Raw genomic sequence first — 23781 nt, 5'->3', positions numbered from 1 at the left:
AATTATTGGAAAAGTATTTTTACATTCAAGCAGTTACTTAAGTAACTTTTTCAGAAGTAAATTCTTTACACAATGCTAAGCATTATTTTCAGCCAAAATAAACATTTTTTTTTCATTTTGACAACAGTACAATACTTGTCGGACCAAAAGACATTTGCTGGAATGCGCATTTTTATAAATGTGAAGAATTGCCTTGAGAAATGTGTTAGTTCAGTAAAGGAGAACTAAAGCTCAACAAAGGTTTAGGCTAGAAATGCTGCAACTTATGTTTTAGACTTCACCCCAAAGCCAACACAGCCCTTTAGTTGTAAAATTATCTTCCTCTGCAGATACCCCCAGTAGCACCAATTTTTTGTTCTGGTGTCAGATATCTAGGCTTAGGGACTGACTCACAATACACATTATATATACAGTGCAATATAAAATTTATGATACAAGGCTGTTCAGTTATTATTGTTAGTGATGGGTGAAATGTTTCAGCAGGCATGGATTTGCGGCGATTTTCCGTGTTTCACCATTGGGGGATTGTTTCGCGAAACGGATGGAAAAATTGATTCAGCGTAGCCATGAGGGGAAGATGCACACTTATGTATGATGCATTAAAAGACATACATTTGTGCTTGCATTTACTGTAATTCAGATGCAATTGCAGTGAAATTCTTCATTGTTGGGATTTTATCATTTCCAGCACTTGGTTCAAAATTATGTCTGCACATGGTTCTTTAGGTGAAAATGCACTGTGTCTATTGAAGCAGACTTCTGTGGTGGTGGTAGCTTCAGGGTTCCCCTGTGTACCAGTTTTTGTAAAAACAGGTACACACCACTCTGTTAAAGTGCCAGGAGCAGCTTTGTGCACAAGTAACTTAAGTGAATAGCACTGGTTTGTGCAATAACTGCACCTTTTTTCTGCAGTTGCAGCCATACATACACTAAGCTTTGTGTTTGGACTAAGGGCACATGTACTGATATAAAGTTAAGTCCTCTTATCTGACACCTTCCTATCTAAGGGTTAAGACACACAGAGGTACTAGTAGCAGCTACTTGCCATGTTTACAAATATAGACACTGCTGATCATATACTGATAATTTCCTTTACACTCTATTGTGTGTTTTAGCAAAGGCAATTCTGGCATTAAGTAGCCATGACAAGTAACTGCTACAAAGTAGTTCCGTCTGTCTTTGCCTTAAAACATATTTTTCGCTGTATCCTGTGATGGTTAATAATCTATATACCAATGATGATGATGCCATTATCTGATACACTAAAATGAAATTATGTTTTTTTGGAGAGAGTTTCTCAACAACTCAAGCAAGTACAGATAAAAACATTGATAAACCAAATGTTAAAAATGCTTATGATCTACACCCACTCCTAAAGTAATGTTCCCTGTCACTGCTACTTAGCAACAGCCTACTATTATACTCTTTGTGCACTGTTACGTTTTATAACCAGTAAACAAATATGAAATGTAATACAGCATGCTGCCCCTCTGAAAATAACTGAATTTGGCTAATGCTTTTTCAGCAAATATTAAAAAACAATATTCTTTAAAAACAAGAGGATGCTTATACAAAAACCAATTAAATAAACTGAAAGCTGGCTGGAAAGTTACATGTAACAATTAAAAACAATATTAATATTAAATTGTATCTTTATAAAGTCTTCACTAAAACATTAAAGATAACAAATGTTGTAACCCTTTTGGAAAGACAGTGCTTGAAACTGATTTGAAGTTACATCATAGACTAATGTTTAATTTTTGCAGCACAGTAGAAACAAAGTATCATTCTGAATATTGTTCAGCCTGTAACTAGCAAACTGTCATTATAAATTATATATCAAGTCAAATTTTTTCTAGGGGATACCAATGCATTGTGTCACATGTTACAGCTGTAGCCTATTGTAATCAGCGTTGGACTGCAATACTTGGGGCCCACTAGAGAAATTACCTCTAGCCGGGGGTTTGCATATTTGAAAAAATACTTTTTTTTTTTTTTTGAGGAAGCTAAGTAATAAAATATTATTATAAAAAAATAGTTCTGTGTGAAACTAATTTATTATATTTCTACAACAGTTTAAATTATTTTTTATTTCAGTGACACTGAAAGTGCAGACTATTACAAACTACTTTTTTTGGCTTTGCTTTGCATATTCTTGCTGTGCGGAAAGATTATTCCTTTTTTGTCTTGGGATATTTTAGGCAACTTGTACCCTCTTTTAGAGGCTTACAATAGGTGGAAACAAAAACATTCCAGCATGACTTAGCTCTTCGAAATTCACAGGGCAACAGTTAAGCGAGCACAAAATCAGTGTTTGAAATGCATTTTCACAAATGCCAGACCCTAATCCAAAGTGCTATTTGTGTATTGAACTCAAGAGCGCTTGAAAAATAAAACCCCAAAATTATAAATATATGTTCCATTTGCAGAAATGTGAAGTTGAATGTCCATTCTGTGAATAAAAATTCTTTGTTATTTCTTACCTTTCTTTCTGCTAAATGAAAACATTGAGATACACTTATGGGCAAGAGTGTTTATTAAATGTGATCAACAAGTGTCTTTTATTCAGATCAAAGCTATACTATCAAGTGTCTTTTTGCTTTTTCCTTTCATTACTGCAGTACAAACTTAGAAAGTGCTGCGATACACTGCTGAATGACCTGCTTGATACTTTCTGCAAATGTGAGTTCTGTATTTGGTGCTTTGGTTCTCTATACTTTAGAAATCTTTGCAGGGCACATGACCAAAGGCCCATTTGTAAATCACAGCCATCTTTCATATTTTTGTGGGAATTTTATCTAAGCCATTGTGAGTGAAGTCATGTTTTCAATCTATGATTTTTTTGCAGTAAACTTTATAGGATATTTGTGATTCACTCAAAGCTTATTATTCACTGTCTGCAATGATCTTTTCATTTTCTGCAGTGATCTTTCTAGGATATTTGTAATTAATGTAGGGCTTATTATACAATGTCTGCAGGGTTACTGGTATGTGTGGGGTAATGTGTTTCTGCAGTGATTTTACTGGTATTTTTGGGATTAATGTGCTCATTGTCCATTATCTACAGTGATATTGCTAGAATGTCTAGTCAGCTGCAGCAGATGAGTAAGGGCAGGTGTACTTACAGTATGTATTTGGTGGACCCCTTGAGTGAGGTTCTGTGCTGGGCCCCAGGTACCCCAGTTCAACACCGACTGGAATTTGCTATTGAATTCTTACCATCAGGAATGCTGGAGTTTTTCAGTCTGACTTTGCAAAAAGTTTCAAACCAACCATATTTCAGGCCTGCTTTATAAATGAATGATAAGTACTTTGCAGTGACAGAAACACTTATACACTTTCCCATGTCTATAATCATGCTCAGTATAAGTTACATTTTTGTTTACCCTGCTAGCAAAAGAATGAAAAGTTTCATTTTAAATATGGTACAAAAAAAGTCATGAATTTCAAGCATATACACGGAGCAGACAACTTAATGTTAATTTTATTCTCTTTGTGACTTTTGAATCAAGTTGTTCTACAGCTCTCCAGTCTGGTTGTCTTTAGTCTCACTCTCCATCACAACCAAGCAATCAATTAACTGCAATATGCTTAGAATTAGGCCTGAATAAATAGACTGAATGTAATTTCTGGTTGCTGGGTATCCTTGACTGCAGCATCTAGATTCTTCATCAGTCTCCCAGGGTGTCAATCCTGCACAGTCCTCACGTGCTTCTTGATATTTCTATCCTAATGTACGTGGATTCTGCCCTTCCATCATATCCATCCTGACTCAGGCTAATGCCATACGGGGCCTCCTACATGTGCCTGCACCTGAATGAATGAGATACGAGGGGGTGCAGGCACATGTAGCCGATATATGCATGAAAACGTGAGATAATGCAAAGTCCCTCATTTTCATGCGTATATCGGCTACATGTGCCTGCACCCAATCGTATCTCATTCATTCGGGTGCAGGCACATGTAGGAGGCGTAGGGCGGAATTTTCAGCAAGCACTTTTACGCTTGCCGAAAATATCCGCCCTATGCCTCGTGTGGCATTAGCCTTACGCTCTTCATAAACAGAAGCCAACACCTCAGATTAATTGCAAGGTGATCATCTTTCTAGTTGCGTTATGTATTATAAGGAGCAAAGTTTGATACAGTTCTTATCACCTATAGCAACTAATCAGCAGATACCATTTACTGGTCATCCTTTTTAAGGTTACTGTCCAACAGGGAGATTAGTTGCCACAATAAATCTCTGCTACTGCGGGTGATTAATCTCCCTTGAAAAGCCTTTTCACCAGAAATAAAGGGAATTGCCCGTGGAAAGGCATATGAATTGCTTCTGGTTGATCCAGTGATCTGGTTCTGTACTCAGCTGGTTTGGCTGTCCTTCTGAATAACCACGCCGCTTCACTCAATTTTGGTGTCTGACCTCTGCCTTGCTACAGATTGAATAATAACAATTTCTGCTTACGAACTATTCCCCCCCCCCCCCCTCCAAAAGAATGAAAATAGGTGTGGGTTAGACTTACATTTTTTAAATCCTGTATATTTGGACCTGAATTATGAAAATGTTCATAGACACAATGAAGACTTACTAACAGGCTGGTGGCTGACTGAATCAACTGCTTTTTCAATTCAACAAAAAAAAGGGATAAGTATTTTTTATTAACTTTATTCAGAATCATTGTGTTTTCTAACTGTTGGGTTTAATTTTTTCAAAAGTATTTGCTCTTTTTGGTGCCAATTTACAAAGTTTGGTTAACTATAAGGCTTACAGCAGGTTTGCCAGAGTTACATTCCTTTGTAATTACCCTCAGTTTGAGGTGGGTGGGGTTTGATTAGTTCACCTTAACAGACTGCATAAATAGAACCACTGGCACTCCAGTGGAGCTTGCTCTGGTGTTAGGTGCTCTATAAGTGATTGCTCTTTAAGTGGGTGCTCTGTAAGTGGAGTTATAATCACAGGAGTTAGTGGGTGCTCTGTAAGTGGAGTTATAATCACAGGAGTTAGTGGGTGCTCTGTAAGTGGAGTTATAATCACAGGAGTTAGTGGGTGCTCTGTAAGTGGAGTTATAATCACAGGAGTTACAAACTAAGGGAGTTAAAACAAGGTAAAAAAAAATGTTTGTATTTATTTTAAAGCCTTTTCTCCAATTTTTGTTTAACTGTTTCTGTAACTGGGAGAATGAGTGGCAGCAACATTGAAGGTATGACACAGTGCACAGCCTGCCGCATGTATGCAGTTGTGGAACAACAGTTCCAAAGTGCATACCTCTGTTGTGGATGTGAGCGAGTTGCCACTTTAGAGGCTTGCGTTAGAGCTCTAGAGGAACAAGTTGCAACACTGCGTTCTTTTGACAATCTTGAAAGAAGTCTCTTGCTAACTGAACAAGAACTAGCGGGGTCAGATAGTATGGGGGGAGGGGAGCAAGGAAAGGATGATAGGGCAGTAAGCTGGGTGACAGTTAGAAAATCGAGTGTGGGGAAAAGGAAAAGGGAGGCTGCTCCAGGGTTTGCGCATCCCAACAGATTTGCCAGATTGTGTGAAGAAGATGGGAGTGTGAACTATGGACTGGCGGTTCTAGATGAGGCTGATCTCTCTAACAGCCGGGAGACCAGTTTCTCTAGTGGTGGGGAGGAGAGCAGAGCTAGGCCTAAACAGATGGTGGTTATAGGGGATTCGATCATTAGGAAAGTGGACAGGGTAATCTGTCGAGCGGATCGCTTCAACCGGACAGTTTGCTGTCTTCCTGGTGCCAGGGTTCGGCATGTGGTTGATCGGGTCGACACATTATTGGGAGGGGCTGGGCATGACCCGGCTGTCTTGGTACATATCGGTACTAACGACAAAATGAACGGTAGGTGGGGGACCTTAAAGAGTGAGTTCAGGGATCTAGGCTCTAAAATTAAGCAAAGGTCCTCCAATGTCATTTTTTCTGAAATTTTGCCGGTGCCGTGTGCTAGTTTAGGGAGATAGTGGGAGCTTAGGGAGCTTAATGCGTGGCTAAAGTCTTGGTGTAGGAAGGAAGGGTTTGGGTTCCTAGAGCACTGGGCTGACTTTTCTTTGGGGTACAATCTATACAGCCCTGACGGATTGCACCTCAATGGAAGGGGGTCTGCTGTGCTAGGGGAGAGAATGGTTAAGAGGCTGGAGGAGTGTTTAAACTAGACAAGGGGGGGGTTGGTAAGCTAGATTCTTATGGGAGAGCTAGTGTAGATGGGGCAGTGGGACCAGTAAAGGGTTGTGGGGGAGGAGTGAGGGGGGCATATAGTTTATCAGATAAGGAGCTTCCATTGTTACAAGGGAAACAGACTAATTTTCACCTTAGCTCTAACTGTCCTTTAGCTAATGTAAGCATCAGAGGAAGAAGTAATAATCTCCGCTGCATGCTGGCTAATGCGCGTAGCTTGTCGGGTAAATTAGGGGAGCTGCAAGCTATTGCATGTATTGAAAATTATGACTTAATTGGTATCACTGAGACCTGGTGGGATGAAAAATGTGACTGGGCCGTGAATTTAAATGGTTATACACTTTTTAGGAGGGACAGAGTGATTAAAAAGGGTGGAGGGGTTTGTCTTTACGTAAAGTCAGACTTAAAGCCATGTAATAAAGACATTACCAATGAAGACGTTGAATCTCTTTGGGTAGAAATTTCAGTAGGGCTGAAGGTCACAAAGAAAATGATCATTGGTGTATGCTATAAACCACCCCGTATAGATGAGGGGGATGAGTCCCAGCTACTTTTGCAAATGGAGGAGGCTTCAAAATTGGGTCAAGTTGTTATTATGGGGGACTTTAATTATCCGGACATTGACTGGAGTAATGGGGTGGCTAAGTCAGAAAAAGCTAGTAGGTTTGTAAACATGCTAAATGACAACTTTTTATTTCAGGTGGTTAAAGAACCTACTAGGAATGATCCTATTTTGGACCTGGTAATATCTAATAATACTGAACTCATCTCTAACATTTGTGTGGGTGAGCATTTGGGGAACAGTGATCACAACATGGTCTCCTTTGAGATAATGCTGCAGAGACAGCTCTATAAGGGAGTAACTAAAACGATTTTAGACGTGCAGACTTTGCCAGTATAAGGGCATCTCTGCAATGTGTCAACTGGGAAAGGATTTTCATGGGGTTAGACACAGAAGGAAAATGGAACATCTTTAAAACATTGCTTTGCAGGTATACACAACAGTATATTCCCCTTGTAAGCAAGGAGAGGCATCGCAAAGCAAAACCTTTATGGCTGAATAAAAGTGTTAGTGTCGAGGTTGGTAATAAAAAAACGTGCTTTTAAAGCATTCAAGTTAGCTGGGACAGCGGAAACTTTCATCAGGTACAAGGAAGCAAATAAAGCATGCAAAAAAGCGATCAGGCAAGCTAAAATAGAGATGGAAAGGGATATTGCAGCTAGGAGTAAAAAGAATCCTAAATTATTTTTTAATTATGTGAATAGTAAAAAAATGAAGCAAGAAGGGGTGGGAACTTTATTATCACGGGGGGGTACATTGGTTGATGAGAACGGGGAAAAAGCAGAAATTTTGAACTCTTATTTTTCATCTGTCTATACATCTGAGGAGCCAGATAATGAAGGCTTCCCTTTTAATATACCCAGTGCTAGTAATTTAGCTACTGACGCGTGGGTCACTCAGGAGGAAATTCAAAAGAGACTTGAACATGTAAAGGTAAACAAAGGTCCAGGGCCGGATGGGATTCATCCCAGGGTATTAAATGAGCTGAGCGCTGTGATTGCCAAGCCTCTTCACATAATTTTTCAGGATTCGTTGAGGTTTGGCATGGTGCCGAGAGACTGGCGAATTGCTAATGGGGTGCCATTATTTAAAAAGAGATCTCGTTCTCAGCCTGAAAACTATAGGCCTGTTAGTCTGACATCAGTAGTAGGAAAGCTTCTGGATGGGGTAATAAGGGATAGGATAGTTGAATACATTGCAGTTCACAATACTATTAGTTTGTGCTAGCATGGTTTTATGCGTAACAGATCTTGCCAGACTAATTTAGTTGCCTTTTATGAGGAGGTGAGCAGGAACCTTGATGCTGAAATGGCAGTTGATGTCATCTACTTAGATTTTGCTAAAGCGTTTGATACAGTACCTCACAGAAGGTTAATGATCAAATTTGAGGAATATTGGCCTAGAACATAATATTTGTAATTGGATAGAGAACTGGCTGAAGGATAGAGTACAAAGAGTGGTGGTAAATGGAACATTTTCTAATTGGGCCAGTGTGGTTAGTGGAGTACCGCAGGGGTCAGTCCTTGGTCCTTTGCTTTTTAACTTGTTTATTAATGACCTGGAGGTGGGCATAGAGAGTACTGTTTCTATTTTTGCTGATGACACTAAATTGTGCAAAACTATAAGTTCCATGCAGGATGCTGCCGCTTTGCAGACCGATTTGACAAAATTGGAAAACTGGGCAGCAAACTGGAAAATGAGGTTCAATGTTGACAAGTGCAAAGTTATGCACTTTGGTAGAAATAATATAAACGCAAACTATTTACTGAACGGTAGTGTGTTGGGGGTATCCTTAATGGAGAAGGATCTAGGGGTTTTTGTAGATCACAAGTTGTCTAATTCCAGGCAGTGTCATTCTGTGGCTACTAAAGCAAATAAAGAGCTGTCTTGTATAAAAAAGGGCATTGACTCAAGGGATGAGAACATATTTTTGCCTCTTTATAGGTCCCTGGTAAGGCCTCACCTTGAGTATGCAGTGCAGTTTTGGGCTCCAGTCCTTAAGAAGGATATTAATGAGCTGGAGAGAGTGCAGAGACGTGCAACTAAACTGGTTAAGGGGATGGAAGATTTAAGCTATGAGGTTAGACTGTCGAGGTTGGGGTTGTTTTCTCTGGAAAAGAGGCGCTTGCGAGGGGACATGATTACTCTGTACAAGTACATTAGAGGGGATTATAGGCAGTTGGGGGATGTTTGTTTTTATGGGAAAAAAGATCAGCGCACCAGAGGTCACCCCTATAGATTAGAGGAACAGAGCTTCCATTTGAAGCAGCGTAGGTGGTTTTTCACGGTGAGGGCAGTGAGGTTGTGGAATGCCCTTCCTAGTGATGTGGTAATGGCAGATTCTGTTAATGCCTTTAAGAGGGGCCTGGATGAGTTTTTGAACAAGCAGAATATCCAAGGCTATTGTGATACTAATATCTACAGTTAGTATTAGTGGTTGTATATATAGTTTATGTATGTGAGTGTATAGATTGGTTAGTATAGGTTGTGTGCTGGGTTTACTCGGATGGGTTGAACTTGATGGACAATAGTCTTTTTTCAACCCTATGTAACTATGTAACTAAGACCAGTTTTCCTAGAATATCAGTGTCTGTCTCATGCTGGATTCTAATATGGACTTTCCCTTGGTAATTTTTCAGCCAGGGATTCAGAGATGTGTAAATGAAATAAAAACACACACCATGATGAGGATGATAAGAAGAATCTCATTTTTTTTATTATCCAATAAAAGTGGGGAAGTAGGGATATTCAACTTCTTGTTTTAGTATTTTTGCATGCTGAATGTAAAAGTTACTTTCTACCTAAAAGCAGTTAAAAGGGCAACACAAATGTAGGCTATTTTTAAGGATTATTGTAAACAGTTAACAGAAAATGTTGGAGAGTGTAAACAATCTGTCATGTAGGAGGGAGCGTTTTGATGAAGAAAAAAAAGAGAGCCTTTAACAAGCATAACAGATAATTAAAGAAATCAGGCAAACATAAAGCAGACTTTTAATTGACATTAGAAGGTATTATAAAGCTTGGTGACTTTGTTTTCTGTATAACCAGACATAACTTTAAAAACAAAGATAATAATATGGAATATTCTTTTATTGATGTATGTGGTCATGTACACAAACTGTACATATTCCTCTGGATAGATCTGGGAAATATCACTTAATGTCCAGTTTTCCTGTTCCTTTTGGACGAAAGCACATAAAAATATAGGATACACTGTATGTTAGCATTAGCTTTACCCTCAAGAATTTAACCAGAGTAAAGAGAGGCAGAGAAAGAGAATAATTACTACCTTTAACTGTATAAATACTGAACAAAAATGCATATGGTGTTATCCAATGAAAGACCACAAACTGATTGCCAAAACCACAATTAGACTATGTGGACTATGGTTGCAGTCATATAGCTAGCAAGCAGTCTGGGGGGGCTAGGATAGACAAGGAACCCTCTGCTGAGAACTATTCTACTTAATCTGAAATTAGTATCTATATATTAACATATATCAGCTATGATTTTTGTTTGGTGGTTGGACTGCATATGGGCCTGGGTGGCCACTCAATCCAACCTTATCGTAGCAAAACCCTCTAAGATGCTTAAAGGAACACTGTGATGGGAAATCATGTTTTTTGCTGTTAAAAGAGCTTCTCCAGCAGAATCCTGCATTGAAATCTGTTTTTCAACAACACAGATTTTTTTATATTTAATTTTTAAATTTCACATCTGGCTAGCCATATTCTTAATTTCTCAGTGTGCCACAGCCATGTGACCTGTACTCTTATAAACTTCAGTCACACTTTATTGCTGAGCTGCAAGTTGGAGTGATATCACCCCCCTCCCAGCAGCCGATCAGCAGAACAATGGGAAGGTAGCAAGCTAGCAGCTCCCATTAGATATCAGAATAGCATTCAATAGTAAGAAATCCAAGTCCGGCTTGGGACTCCTCCAGTTAAGGTGGCCATACATGGACCGATTTCAGTTGCCGATATCAGTCCTTTAGATGAAGGTAGCAAGATAGCAGCTCCCAGTAGATATCAGAATAGCACTCAATAGTAAGAAATCCAAGTCTGGCTTGGGACTTCCCCGGTTACATGGGAGTAGGAGAAACAATAGGTTACCTTAAAGCAATTCTAATTAGAGATAAGCAAATTTTTTGTCAGGTATGGAATTGCAGCGAATTTCCACATTTCGTCATTGGTGAATTGTTTTGCAAAACTTCTGTGAAATTTCACTGTGAAAATTTGCGGTTGCGTCAAAAAAAGATGCGGTTTGTCTAAACAAAACGCTGTGGTCACTTAATAAAATTCACTTCAAAATAGGCATGGTCATGTCAAAAAAGGTGCAGCCACATTAAAATAGGTGTGGTTGCGTCCAGGGTCAGACTGGGGGTGCAGGGCCCACCAGAGCTGCAGCTCAAAAGTCCCTGTACCCCCTAAGGTGCTGCCACTTGCCGTGTCCCCGCACCCCTCCGCAGGGCCCCCCACTGAGCCCCATAACCCCCTGCAGGGGCCCTTGCCACCTGCCCGACATCCTCCCCTGAACATGCATAACAGAAAAGCGTCAGGGGAAGACACCGGTGGCTGGGGGAGCCATAACAGGGAACCCAGTCCGACCCTGGTTGCATCAAAAAATGGTGTAACAGTAACCCTTTAACTGACTCATTTGTGTAAATATTCAATTGACAATGTTGTGGTTATCCTTTGCTAGCTTTGCAAAGGGAAAGAAGCACACCAATTGTGTCGGCAATGCCTTTAAATCATTTGCTAGACCACTTTATAACTGTCCATGTAAAAACACAGACTCCATCTACATCTTTGCAAAAATTCCAAAATGCATTAATGTCAATTGACAGTTTTTACTGTTCGACTTTTAGAATACAGTAAAAGCAATAAAAATTACCTGAACATACAATATATATGGAGATATACCACTACTACTTTACATTGCTAAAGGTATATGGTTTCTTTAGTACCACTGATGTTGGTTACTGACTTTTCTTACTGATCATCATCACCTATATTCATATATACTGCTATTCATTGCACAGAGCAATGCATGCAAAATTATTCAGGCAGTAAATCTTGTACGTATATAGCTTTTAATATCCGACACACAGGGAAATGAAGATTATATTGATATAGTATATATATATATCAGCATGCATTACCCACCCCAAAGCAAATTTAGTTTTAAAACAGCAAAGAAACGGAGAAAATGTTTTTCTCGTTATCATTGCTTATTGTGAAGGGAAGTATCTAATCCACCCACACTGTGATTTGGAGGCTGGGACAGTGACAGGTGCTCTGAGTAAATTGTAAACAAATATTGCAATTACACAAGACTATTAGAATTTAAATAAAATAGAGTAATGGGAATGAAAAACACTGGCATATTTAGAACACGTGATGTTTTGTCTTTATAGCCATCTACTATACAGCATGAATTGTATTTTTGTAATTTACAATTGAAAATGTAATTGTAAGTGTTTTTTTAATACACTAGTAGAACTAGAGATAACTGAGGTTACCTTTTGCAGCTGCTCACTAGGTAGAGAACTGCAACGTGCAACCTCTCACCTCAGTCGGAGCCTCACAGAGGTCTCCAAGCTAAACTATAACTCCCAACAAATCTACTCTCACTAAGAGACTTGTTTGCCAGTCATTGCTAACCAAAAGCAGTAGTAATTTTAAAGAAAATATACTTCCTTTGTGAACCAAATACAGTGAGTCCTCAATGCTTATCACTCATACCACTGGTGTCTGCTTCCTGTACTAGCTCATGCTAGCTCAACTCTTACTCTCTAACATTATATTTACCTAATGCATGGGTCCCCTTATGTATAACTTTAATAAGGTTTGAGTTGTCTTTGTACTCTTAGGCTGATGCCACACGAGGTGTAGGGCTGATATTTTCGGCAAGCGGAAAAACGCTTGGCGAAAATTCAGCCCTACGCCTGCTACTTGTGCCTGCACCCGAATGAATGGAATACGCTCGGGTGCAGGCACATGTAGCCGATATACGCATGAAAACGCGAGACTTTGCATTCTACATGTGCCTGCACCCGAGCATATTCCATTCCATACTTCCTCAGGTTCCCTAATGCATTCACTCCTGACACTAGGTAGAGTTCAAAGAAATGGAGCTGTATACTCCCTCCCCTTGTATAGACTAGAGAACAGAAACTACATGCACTGATGAAAAAACAGCAGCACTCCGGTTATGTTGAAAAAAAGTGACTTTTACTCAAGTGCACAAGGCAACGCCCAGCCCTTTATCAAGGAACTACATGCACTATCCCTGGGCCTGTGGGAATACATACTGACCCCAAAGCTTAGGTTACACTTCTTCACAGTAGGCATGGTTAACACCTTCATGCCCCTTACAAAATAATTCATTTATAGATACATCGCAATGAACTCATACCCTTGCCAATGATTTAGGAGAGATAGGAAACGTTACACTACTGCAATTCCATGAAATTAGCATGTGCTTGTAGTAGTTCTCTGGTGTTAAATTATTTGGGTGTGTTCTGCTGAAATTCCTTGTGATTCTCGTCTACTCCTTTTTCTTGAATCTGTTATTTGAGCCTCAGATGCACAGCATCAGATGTGCCTGCAGTATTTTTGTTATTTTACTCCCAACTTGTCTGGTTTCCTGACCCACTCATGAAGCAATAGCATACCTGCTGTTTATTTTGTCCGATTGGCTGGATTATTTTTTCTTGGTCCCCTAAAAATTTAAAAGAAGGTTTTACTGTATAACATGTTTAATGTATGCATTAATGCAATAAGCAAATTATAGGAACTTAAAATATTTTGTATGTTACATAAAGGACTGAAAAGTTGGTAGCTTCTATTCAGTCTTGCTCAAGAATCCAGAAGCAGGTTGCCATGGAGTTTCAAAGGAAAAAAATGTGCAAAACATTTTAGCAAAAGTGATATCCAGGGGAAGGCACACTGGAAAAAAACATACTGTTTTCAAAAGTGCTAATGCTGTCGCATCTGGCCATGATTTTTTTAGACTTAATTAACATCTGCCCACTGTTTGTGTTTCAATATAAAACATGCATTAAAAAGCAATTGGTGATTGCTTTACAGACAATCTAATAAACATATGTCTAAATTCTCTTTATAGTCTGATTTGAATGATAAAATTCAAATGTATTTACATAAGTTTCATTTCCCTTCTATTGTGCAATGAGTGAAAGCTTATTATCCAAATGTAAGGGGCAGTGAGCATAAAACACAAGCTGCCCATTATAGAAAAGTTTATGATAGGGTCCAAAGTGAAAAAATAGGGGCAGTTAGCCATATTTTCTGGCATCTTGAGCCCTAATACAATATAAAGAAGCTTCTGCTTAGCGCTGAAACTGAAGCTTATTTAACTCCTAACAACTGTTTGTGTCCCCAATTTTTAACCTTATTTTAGATGGAACTTAGCACAGAGCACTCTAGTCAGACCCTAGAAATGGAAAAGCTTCAATAACTGGACAAGGCTTAAAATGGCAACATACATGCTTTCAACATACTTTTTGCCTAAAGATAAATTGGCAAGAGTGTAGTAGGGTAGAATCGTTAGTACTCTGAGGATACTTGCTAGCAGTGGGGCCCAAATGGTCAGTATTTAGCATAGCGAGACAAAGGAACTTTGGCACCCAAGATAAAGGGTGTCAAGCTGTGTACCAGACCACCTTGCCACAATGGTTGTACCCTAGGGCACCTTTTAATGAATGCTCGAGCTTCTTAAGCAAACAGAGAAAGCTTCTAAGGCTCTTTACTCAGGTATGGTAATGGTTTCTGCAGAATAAATATATTGTTCTAGGTGGCACTAATGTGGCAAATCTATTGGCAGTAAAATGCCAAAATGACTTTCCTTCTCCTTTAATAGCAATTATATATACAAATAACTTAAAAACTATTACACATTTGATGAATGTATATTGCAAAGTTGCTTGGAATTTTGTATTCTTTTATTAGGCAAAAAATTATATTCTGGGATAACTTGTTCTTTAAAGAGTGCAATTATACCATTCCATTCTGCTGAAAGTTATATTAACTACTGAGTTTTTTTATTGGACTCACTGTACTTTTATATTGTTAATATTCTGTTATAAAGTTATATTGTTATAATAAAAGTTTCTCGTTGCATGACTTCTGGCACCCAACAAGTATTAAGTGCATCACTGGCGATATGTAATAAAAGTCATAAAATAAAAATCTACAAAAATAAGAATAATTAGCATTTTGCAATTATGGCAGAGTGCCATAAGGATTAAAGTTTCCACATTTACAAGTAATACCCACAAATATTCACTGCTCACAAGCATAAATAGCAAAACCCTCAATCATTTTTCCTTTGGTTGGTGAGTCGCAAAACATATCTTAACAGCACACTGAAAAAAATTGATAGCATTGTTCTTTAGTGCATTTCAGACATGTTTTAATAAACATCCTCCAAAGTAAAGTAAAGGCTTGATCTAAAGGTGGGCACATTTAAGCTGCCGATTTGGCTTACCTGACTGTATGGGGACCCCGATGGGCCTACCCAAAGGATATATGGTCAAAACTTGGGCAGTCTTTATTTTCCTGTTGGATCGGGGACTGCATTGGCTCATTGATGCCGTCCTCATTCTAGCAACTCTTAGGGCCAAATGATCGGGTAAAAAATTGCCCACCTTAGATGGAAAGACCTGCTTGTTTGGCGCTCTCGCCAAATCAGTGGCTCTAATAGTGTTTAGCCTAAGGCACAGGTCTTCACATTTTTTTGCCCTCCTTAGCTTAATAACAAGCAGACAGAGGTTTAATGCCATAATCCTTAAACTCACTGCCCTATAGCTGCAAGGATATCCAATATAGTTAATAAGCATTCACCTCTAAATCTCATCCTTATAGCCCATCAGCCACTACTCTGGCGCCTGCTAGGGAGGCCAACTCCACAGATTAGTTACTGGTTTTATTGTATTCAGTTTTCTTTTGCTATAGATTTAGACACAAATTGGTATCAAAAGGCTTAAGAACAGCATTACAGTAATAATACTTAGACTGCACCCTTTTACACATACCAGCTTTTCGCTGCTTTCATTCATATACACGCTTGCTTTGAAATTCTCCCCACATCCCAAATACTCATGAGTCCCATTCTTTCTACTTCTAAAATGATTTCTCTAACCACAATTCTAACTAAAGGAGCCTCTGTGATTGGCCAGAAGCCCAGATTTAGTCCCTTTTCAAACAGAATCTCTCACAGATAAACTTTGTGGTTGGCTGAACTTTACTTTCAGTGCAGTTTATTGGACACACTTTTTGGCTTGCCCCCACCTACTTCTCAGAAAAGGACCCTACAATACTTTATCAGCTCATGTCATCAGCAGTCTTATTAACTGCCATATAAATAGATGACTTTTTTTGTAAACTGATTTCTCTTTAATTTAGACTTGATTAATGTAATGTAACTTACTGTATAGATAAAGAATACTTTTATTTTTTTATTGTTTTAAGGTTTACATTTTGCTGACGTTTGGTAACTCTTTAGTTCAGCTAGCAAAAAAACAGGGGAAGAACGAAATGATTACATTTTATCATTCAAGTACACAAGCATATATTTCGAAACATTTACTAACTTATGTGCAATTTCCAATAATTTATGAAAATCAATGCAAAGGTCTGACTGATTTTACATTTTCCCACATTTTACATTTTGTGGTCCCACCAACATAAAATGCATTTCAATGGGTGCTTGTTCTATTTTTTTTATATAATGTTTTCCCAGATTTTACAAAAAAATGTTGCCCAAAATAGCTTTTTGTCCTCTCTAAATGTTGTTATTAAAGAAATAAAGAGGTTTAAAATACTAACCAGATGCATAAATTGCCATGTTTGGTCTTTAAATAGTTAATTCCAATAAGTCTGCACCTCATACAGCCATGCACCAATCACTTATTACTTAAGGTTGTGACTTTCAGAGAGCATAATTGCCCCATAGTGTAACTAATGCTGCTTAATCCTTGTTATTAAGGCAGTAACATTTGTATTTCAAGGTAAAACTGACTCCTATTCTTATATCCTTAAAGTACTTGAAGAATAAGTTGCTTTACCTCATTTCCCTGATTTTACATTTTCCCAGATTTTTCACAATATTTCCTGGTTCCGTGAAAAATGTTAAAATGGGGGTTCTACTGTAATTGTAGTTCAGGCAATTCAGTCAGGGTAGCAAATAACCCCTTGTTAGTAAATAAAAATGTCCGGGTGGCTCTGCAAGACTCACACACAGGTAGATATTCTGCAGTATGTGACAGCTGACACTTTGTATATGAATCCCTGGCAGTCAAAATGGTAAAAAAAGTGTATTGATAATAATGGATTCGGTGCATCCCTAATTTTTCGGATTCAGCTGAACCCCGAATCTCTGTAAAAGATTTGTCTAAATACTGAACCAAATCCTAATTTAGGAGCGTGTGGGTCAAAGAGCGCCGCACGCTCAGTGAAAAACTTTTAACTTTCTTGTTTATATGACAAAGTCACGTGATTTTAAAGGACATGCAAACCCTACAGTTTCTTCAATCTACATAAGTTGGGCACATCTTCCCCTCCCAAATGGCATAATTTGTACTTCATATATGCCTTCACCATGACATTTTCTTAAAACAAATAGCAGCTTTTACCCAGCATCCATTTTCCCTCTGACACATCAGCAGCGAAATTTCCATCTGCAAACAGCACATGTGCATTGTATGTTCATGCAATGGCGAATACAGGCTTACACAGGCAGAATTTACTTTGATAAAAAGTTCTGCTTTGACTGAGCACTGTAATGGTTAAGCTAATCTCAGAAGAGGAGGTTAGGAGAAGAAAATAGGAGCAGACAGCTGGAGCAGAGTTTCTATGAAAACCAGCAATGCCATCTCTTCATTGGCTACTAGACTGGAGGGTGTGCTTAGTAATCTGAGCTGGGAGGAACTGAGCATGCCCAGGAGCCAATAGCAAAATTGGGGCTAAGTGGGTTACAGGAGGAGAAGGAAATCTAAGTGATCAAGAGGATGCTGCAGCCTTACTGTTAACCTTTGAACAATCAGAGTGGCAGGTATTGAAAGATTTCAAAGAAGCTGTTCAGTGATTACATTTTTGTGTGGGGGTTTACATGTCCTTTAAGGATTTGGTTCGGCCAGGAGAGTGGATTTGTCCAAATCCTACTAAAAAAGGCAGAATCTTGCTCAAATCCAAACCGAATCCTGGATTTGGTGCATCCCTAAGATAAACGCACCTCTGTATAAGTTAGATTGCAGATGTAACATAAGGAATGCAATGACTGTGAGCCTCCTGGTGATAAAAATCTGTCGTTTGCTTTATTACTGTGCAGCTGTAGCTAGCTACTTACCAAATGTATATATATCAGCTTGTTATCATGGGCCAATTATCTGTTATGCTCACATATTCCTGAGCCAGATCATATTGAAAGACTTACACCATAGCAAGAGTAAATTAAGGCATTCAAATCTTGTCCATCCCTGTATTAAATTTGAGTAACCCAGAGCAATGCTGTAGGCTGCTCACTGACAGGTAGTGTCATTAAAGGCTACCCATATTTCAATATAATAAAATATATACATTTTTAAACTTCAGGTGGTAAATGAGACCTGGGCAACTGTGCATAAGATTTAGAACAGTAACATCTATCAGTTTGATTTGTGACAGGATTAAACTGACTGACACTTTTGGCTTGTAACATTTGGGCTTGTAACTATTTCCAGCTCCTTCCTGTGGAATATATATTAATATTCATTACATTCTGTGTCCGTGTAGGGCATGATTTACTTACCCTGGTCTCCGTTATCAACTTATTTATCAAGCATCGTTCCCTAAACATAAGCGAACAAACAAATGCCTGAGCCTGCAGTTATACTTTCTTGTTCTCAGCCTTAAATTCTGGCTTGTAAGGGGCATTCAAGGACACAGTTGAGAAATACTGTACTGTGTGACAGTTATGTTACAATTACTGTATGTGTGACTCAGTCTGCATTGCATTCGCTACCAAACGAGACATCTGTTTTAATGATAAGACCACCAATTGATTCAGCTTTCACATGTACAGTAAATGCGCTGAATCACATGGGGTGAATCACCTTCTGATACCAAACGCTCACCTATAAAAATGAAATTCTAGTCAGTCGCTTATGTTTCCCACCCTGTTTTAATCATGATACTTCCCAGTTACCTTCTTGTGCTTGGAAATTAAAGAAAAAGAGAGATTTAATATCTTAGCTAAACTGCCTTATGTTGTACCTCAGCTGACTCTTTTCTGAGCCTCTGAGGATGAGTGTAATATTAAAAGAAGAATGCGTAACTGGTGCCTGAGGTCATTCCCCAGGTCTGCTAGTTATAGTGAGTCACAGTTCATTGCAATTAATAGGTTAAAGGTCACAAAAAAGTATTTCCTCCCTACAATCATTTAATCTAAATGAAATAGTTCAGATAAGGTAACCTTCCCCTGGCAGGTTTAATAATGCTTTTCCATGGGATACTGGCATTTGTACTGTGCGTGCATCACACCTGGTTGCAGAACTGTGCAAACAAATGGATAAAATTATGTAACAGGGAGGCACTGAACGTCATAGCACTAAAGTGTTGGTTGGATTCCAGTGCCCAGCCTGTCCTGCAGAATCTCTATATACTGAGAGTACTGTGTAGAGTTCCAAAGTTGCAAGTAATTGAATATTCTCACAGTGTTGATACATTTATTTTAATGCTAGTTACAAGCTTACAATAGGTTGACACTAAGGGGCTGATTTACTAACCCACGAATCCGACCCGAATTGGAAAAGTTCCGACTTGAAAACGAATATTTTGCGACTTTTTCGTATGTTTTGCGATTTTTTCGGATTCTGTACGAATTTTTCGGAACCAATACGATTTTTGCGTAAAAACGCGAGTTTTTCGTATCCATTACGAAAGTTGCGTAAAAAGTTGCGCATTTTGCGTAGCGTTAAAACTTACGCGAAAAGTTGCGCATTTTGCGTAGCGTTAAAACTTACGCGAAAAGTTGCGCATTTTTCGTAGCGTTAAAACTTAACGCTACGAAAAATGCGCAACTTTTCGCGTAAGTTTTAACGCTACGCAAAATGCGCAACTTTTTACGCAACTTTCGTAATGGATAGGAAAACTCGCGTTTTTACGCAAAAATCGTATTGGATCCGAAAAATTCGTACAGAATCCGAAAAAATCGCAAAACATACGAAAAAATCGCAAAGTACCGATCATTACGAAAAAAACTCAATCGGACTCCATTCGACCCGTTCGTGGGTAAGTAAATCAGCCCCCAACTCTCTACTGTGCTTTCTTTTGCTCCAAATGCATTGTGTACATTTTTCATTAACAGTTCTCCATAGCATCTTTGATGGCTACTCAGAATTCATTCTTCAACAGCTCATGACAGTAATGAATGTCTGGTACAGGCGCTGCCACACAGTCTGTGCGTGCTTGACCTATGTACATACAAGCAACACCAATTAACTGTTAAGCTAGTGACAGCTTGAGGCTCTGACCTTGTCAGACTAATGGCCCAAAAACAATGAGAATGGTGGTGGCCTGGGGTCCATGTGTAGTCAAACTGGCTATAGTTGTGCAAGTGTGTGACTCAACATTATCCCTTGGCTATATTGCCAGTGCATGGGCTGATGGCTTCTTACTTTCTCAATTTACATGTACCATCTCTCTCCCATTTATCTGAGGTGTGACAGTGCATATGCCCTGGACGGTCCAGCTCTGCATGGGCCCCTGGTATCATCAGTCTCACTGTGCATGATCTGACGTCACTCTGACAATTTTAGGGAATAATAAATAGTAGTTTAATGCATTAATTATGGATACACAGTACACTTTGGTCTAAAACTATAATAATAATATGCCTATTAATGCTAATTGTTGCATTAATAATGTCTGCGTATGTATTATACGCAATGGTACAGTCAGAGTTAAACATAAAACAAACTATTTTTCCCAGGCATCCAGTATTCATTGAAAAGCTGCACAAAATCTTGAGACATTTTGAGTGAAAAACGTTGTTCTATTAAATTTTGTTCTATTAAATTGTGCTTGTGCCACTTACACACCCCTTCACTTGATTTGATAAGAGGCCCAAAGGAAGCCTTGTACTACAGTATATCCTGTCCAATAGCAGGCCCAACATACTGTGGCCCCTTTTGCTCCTTGTAAATGCTAATGTAAATAACCTCTGCTGTTACTGAATATGGGTGTCACCATTATTATTATTATTATTATTATTTATTATTTATTTATTATTATTATTATTATGTATGCAAAAATGGTTTCATCTAATATCCTAGCAGTGCAAACAACTTTGCGTTGTATGAAACATGCAGTCTTGGTAAAAAAAATGGAATCATAAAACCAGCCTTCTCTAACCACCAAGATTGGTGTTACTTTAATGCAGCCTGTTTGTCAATTTAACTCAACAGAAAGTATAGCATTTTGTTTATTAAAAGCACTGCACCACATTGCTGTTTGTTTATTAACTTATCAAAAAAACAGTGTGATATGCCATAAAATGCTCACTTCTTGCTTGCTTCCAACAGAAACTAATTAGTAGGGAGCAATTTTCTAGCCTAATCATAAGTAGATGGCAAATTATCAACAGCTACTTTACAAGCCATTCAGTAGCCTGTGATTGATTTCATGGCTTCCATCAGGCATCACTTTCGTCATGGTTCATTATTTCTAATACATCAACACTAACTAGGCTTAAATTAAGATGAAACGCAATACCAAAAGATGTTAACGGAGGCTCTGATTTGTGTTGAAATGCTGCCATCTAGAGGGATTGTGTCATAGCTCTATTAAATTTACTGAAAATAGTATTTTCAGGCCTGATCTTAAAATGTTATCATTTTCTTTTTGAATATTTAGGTGAATGTATAATGATAGGGGCAGAGTTATGTTTCAAATTGGAGCTCACAGTAAAATCCCCCACTCTCTATTCATTCCTACGGGATTTCTAGAGGCATATTAATCAAATGGAAAACTCTAATTTTTACCCATTGAACAATATGCCCTTAGAACTCCTATATGAATGAACAGAGACTGGCGGAATTTTAGAATACTCTTTAATTAGAGAATGTTGCCTATCAACATGGATTGTAAAAACTAGTGAGAGAGAGAAACATTGGTCAATATTTAAATAAACATTTTTGAATGATGCCAAAAGATGACTGCATTGCAGCAATTAGCAATAACGTGTACTAACATCTCTTCAGAATTGCAGTTGGAATATCTGGTTTACTCACACTCTCTCTGGTAGGATGTGTTGAAGTCCTAAAAATTAAAAATATCCTGCTTAAGACACTTTTGGGAAATATAATAATAATAAAAATATGCACAATATGCATAATTTTAAAATGATTTTTGCTTGTTTGCAATTTTACCTTTATTATATCTTTGCAAACTTGGAAAGAATTTAGCGACCCCCAACTGCCAGAGGAAGAAAGGCTGCCAAGTCATTTTTGTGTCTGAAGTAACAGGCACCTTTAAGCAGGTCTTTAAAATGCACTATTAATGCACAATTAAAATCTACGCTGTTATAACTGTCAGCTGAAAAATGTCACATTGTTTTTCCATTTAAAACTTATTATATTTCCTCCTTAGTCCTTACATGTAACTGAGCAATAAACGGTTCATTATTTAAAGGTAATAAACCTTGTCACTAGAAAAAAAAAAAATAATGTATAAAACTGTCTACCATAACTGGTAAATTTACTGCTATTTATATGAACAGTATTAAGTGTGAAACAACTACTGTACATATCAAGTGTGTATATTAAAGGAGAACTAAAGAAGTAGGCTAGAAATGTTGTAATTATGTTTTGGCCTTCTGTAACAGCCCAAGGCAACCACAGCCCTTTAGCAGGGAAGATCTGTGCCCCAGTAGCTCCCCAACTTATTTTCTGCTGATTCACTGCACATGCTTTGTGCTGCTGAGCTTAGGGACCGATGCATAATATACTGTGTATATATCATCCCTGTAGCATCAGCTTATATGACAGGCCAACCTCCTTTTCGACTTGATAATTTTTGATAACCCTAAGCTTAGCATTTCGGCAGCTGTGCAGAGCCCACTGAGCATGTACGTGTCACTGACACTTCTAGCAGAATCCAACTCCAAGATGGGGAGCTTCTGAGACTATTTTGAAGGCTTGAAATATTACTATTATAGAGATGCTGAACCTTCAGACAGGTGCAGGAAGTTCAGTATGGCATTTCTAATCATATTCTATACAAATACAGTACATATAAAGCACCAATAACAATAAAAGGTGTACCTGTAAATATTGTGCCATGAAGCAATACAAATAATGCAATTATTTATCCAAAACATCTTTACCATGACAAGTATGTAGTGATTGGAGCCAGGCATGGATTCGTGGAAAAATTCGCTGCACATCCAAAAATTGTCGGGCGACAATTTTTTTTGCCGCACAACATTTTCGCCGTTTCGCGAATTTTTCGCCGTTTCGCGGATCTTTTGAAAGATTCGCAAAATTTTTGGCTAAGCGAAACAGAACAGATTCGCTCATCACTACAAGTATGTTTATTTTACAAATATTAACAAATGTTACATTTAAATCCACAATAAATATGTATTTAGGGATGTTGTATTTAAGGAGGTAGTTGACCTTGAAACTTTTTTAGTACAGTATGTAAAAAAGCCATTCAGTTGGTATTGAATTTTAAATTTTTTTTAATGGTTTTCATATTATTAGCCTTTGGTAAGCTATTTCCGTTTCCTGACAGAAAAAGGTAGCAAAGTGTTTGTGGTGGGGGTCAGTGACCAACTCCAAGGCTTTGATTTTAATGTTTTATATGTTACATTTCTGTTTTGACTATTCTGACTTTCAAATATCTGCCTGGTAGCTAGGATAAGTAAGCCCTCAGTGGACATTAGTTTATTTAATGATCTTTTTGTGGATGCCAGAAAATCGGTACTTTAGTTCACAAAGTGTGTACATAAAGGTTTTGACCTAAAAAGTCACTAGAT

General features: G+C 38.2%; 1 protein-coding gene across 4 annotated transcripts in view; it reads left to right on the top strand.

The window, feature by feature from the left end:
- begain (brain enriched guanylate kinase associated) overlaps positions 1 to 23781 on the top strand; it is a 312487-nt gene that overhangs the window by 92668 nt on the left and 196038 nt on the right.

This window comes from Xenopus tropicalis, chromosome 8 (genome assembly GCF_000004195.4).
Source record: "Xenopus tropicalis strain Nigerian chromosome 8, UCB_Xtro_10.0, whole genome shotgun sequence".
Taxonomy (NCBI): Eukaryota; Metazoa; Chordata; class Amphibia; order Anura; family Pipidae; genus Xenopus; species Xenopus tropicalis.
This window is presented reverse-complemented; position numbering and strand designations above follow the sequence as displayed.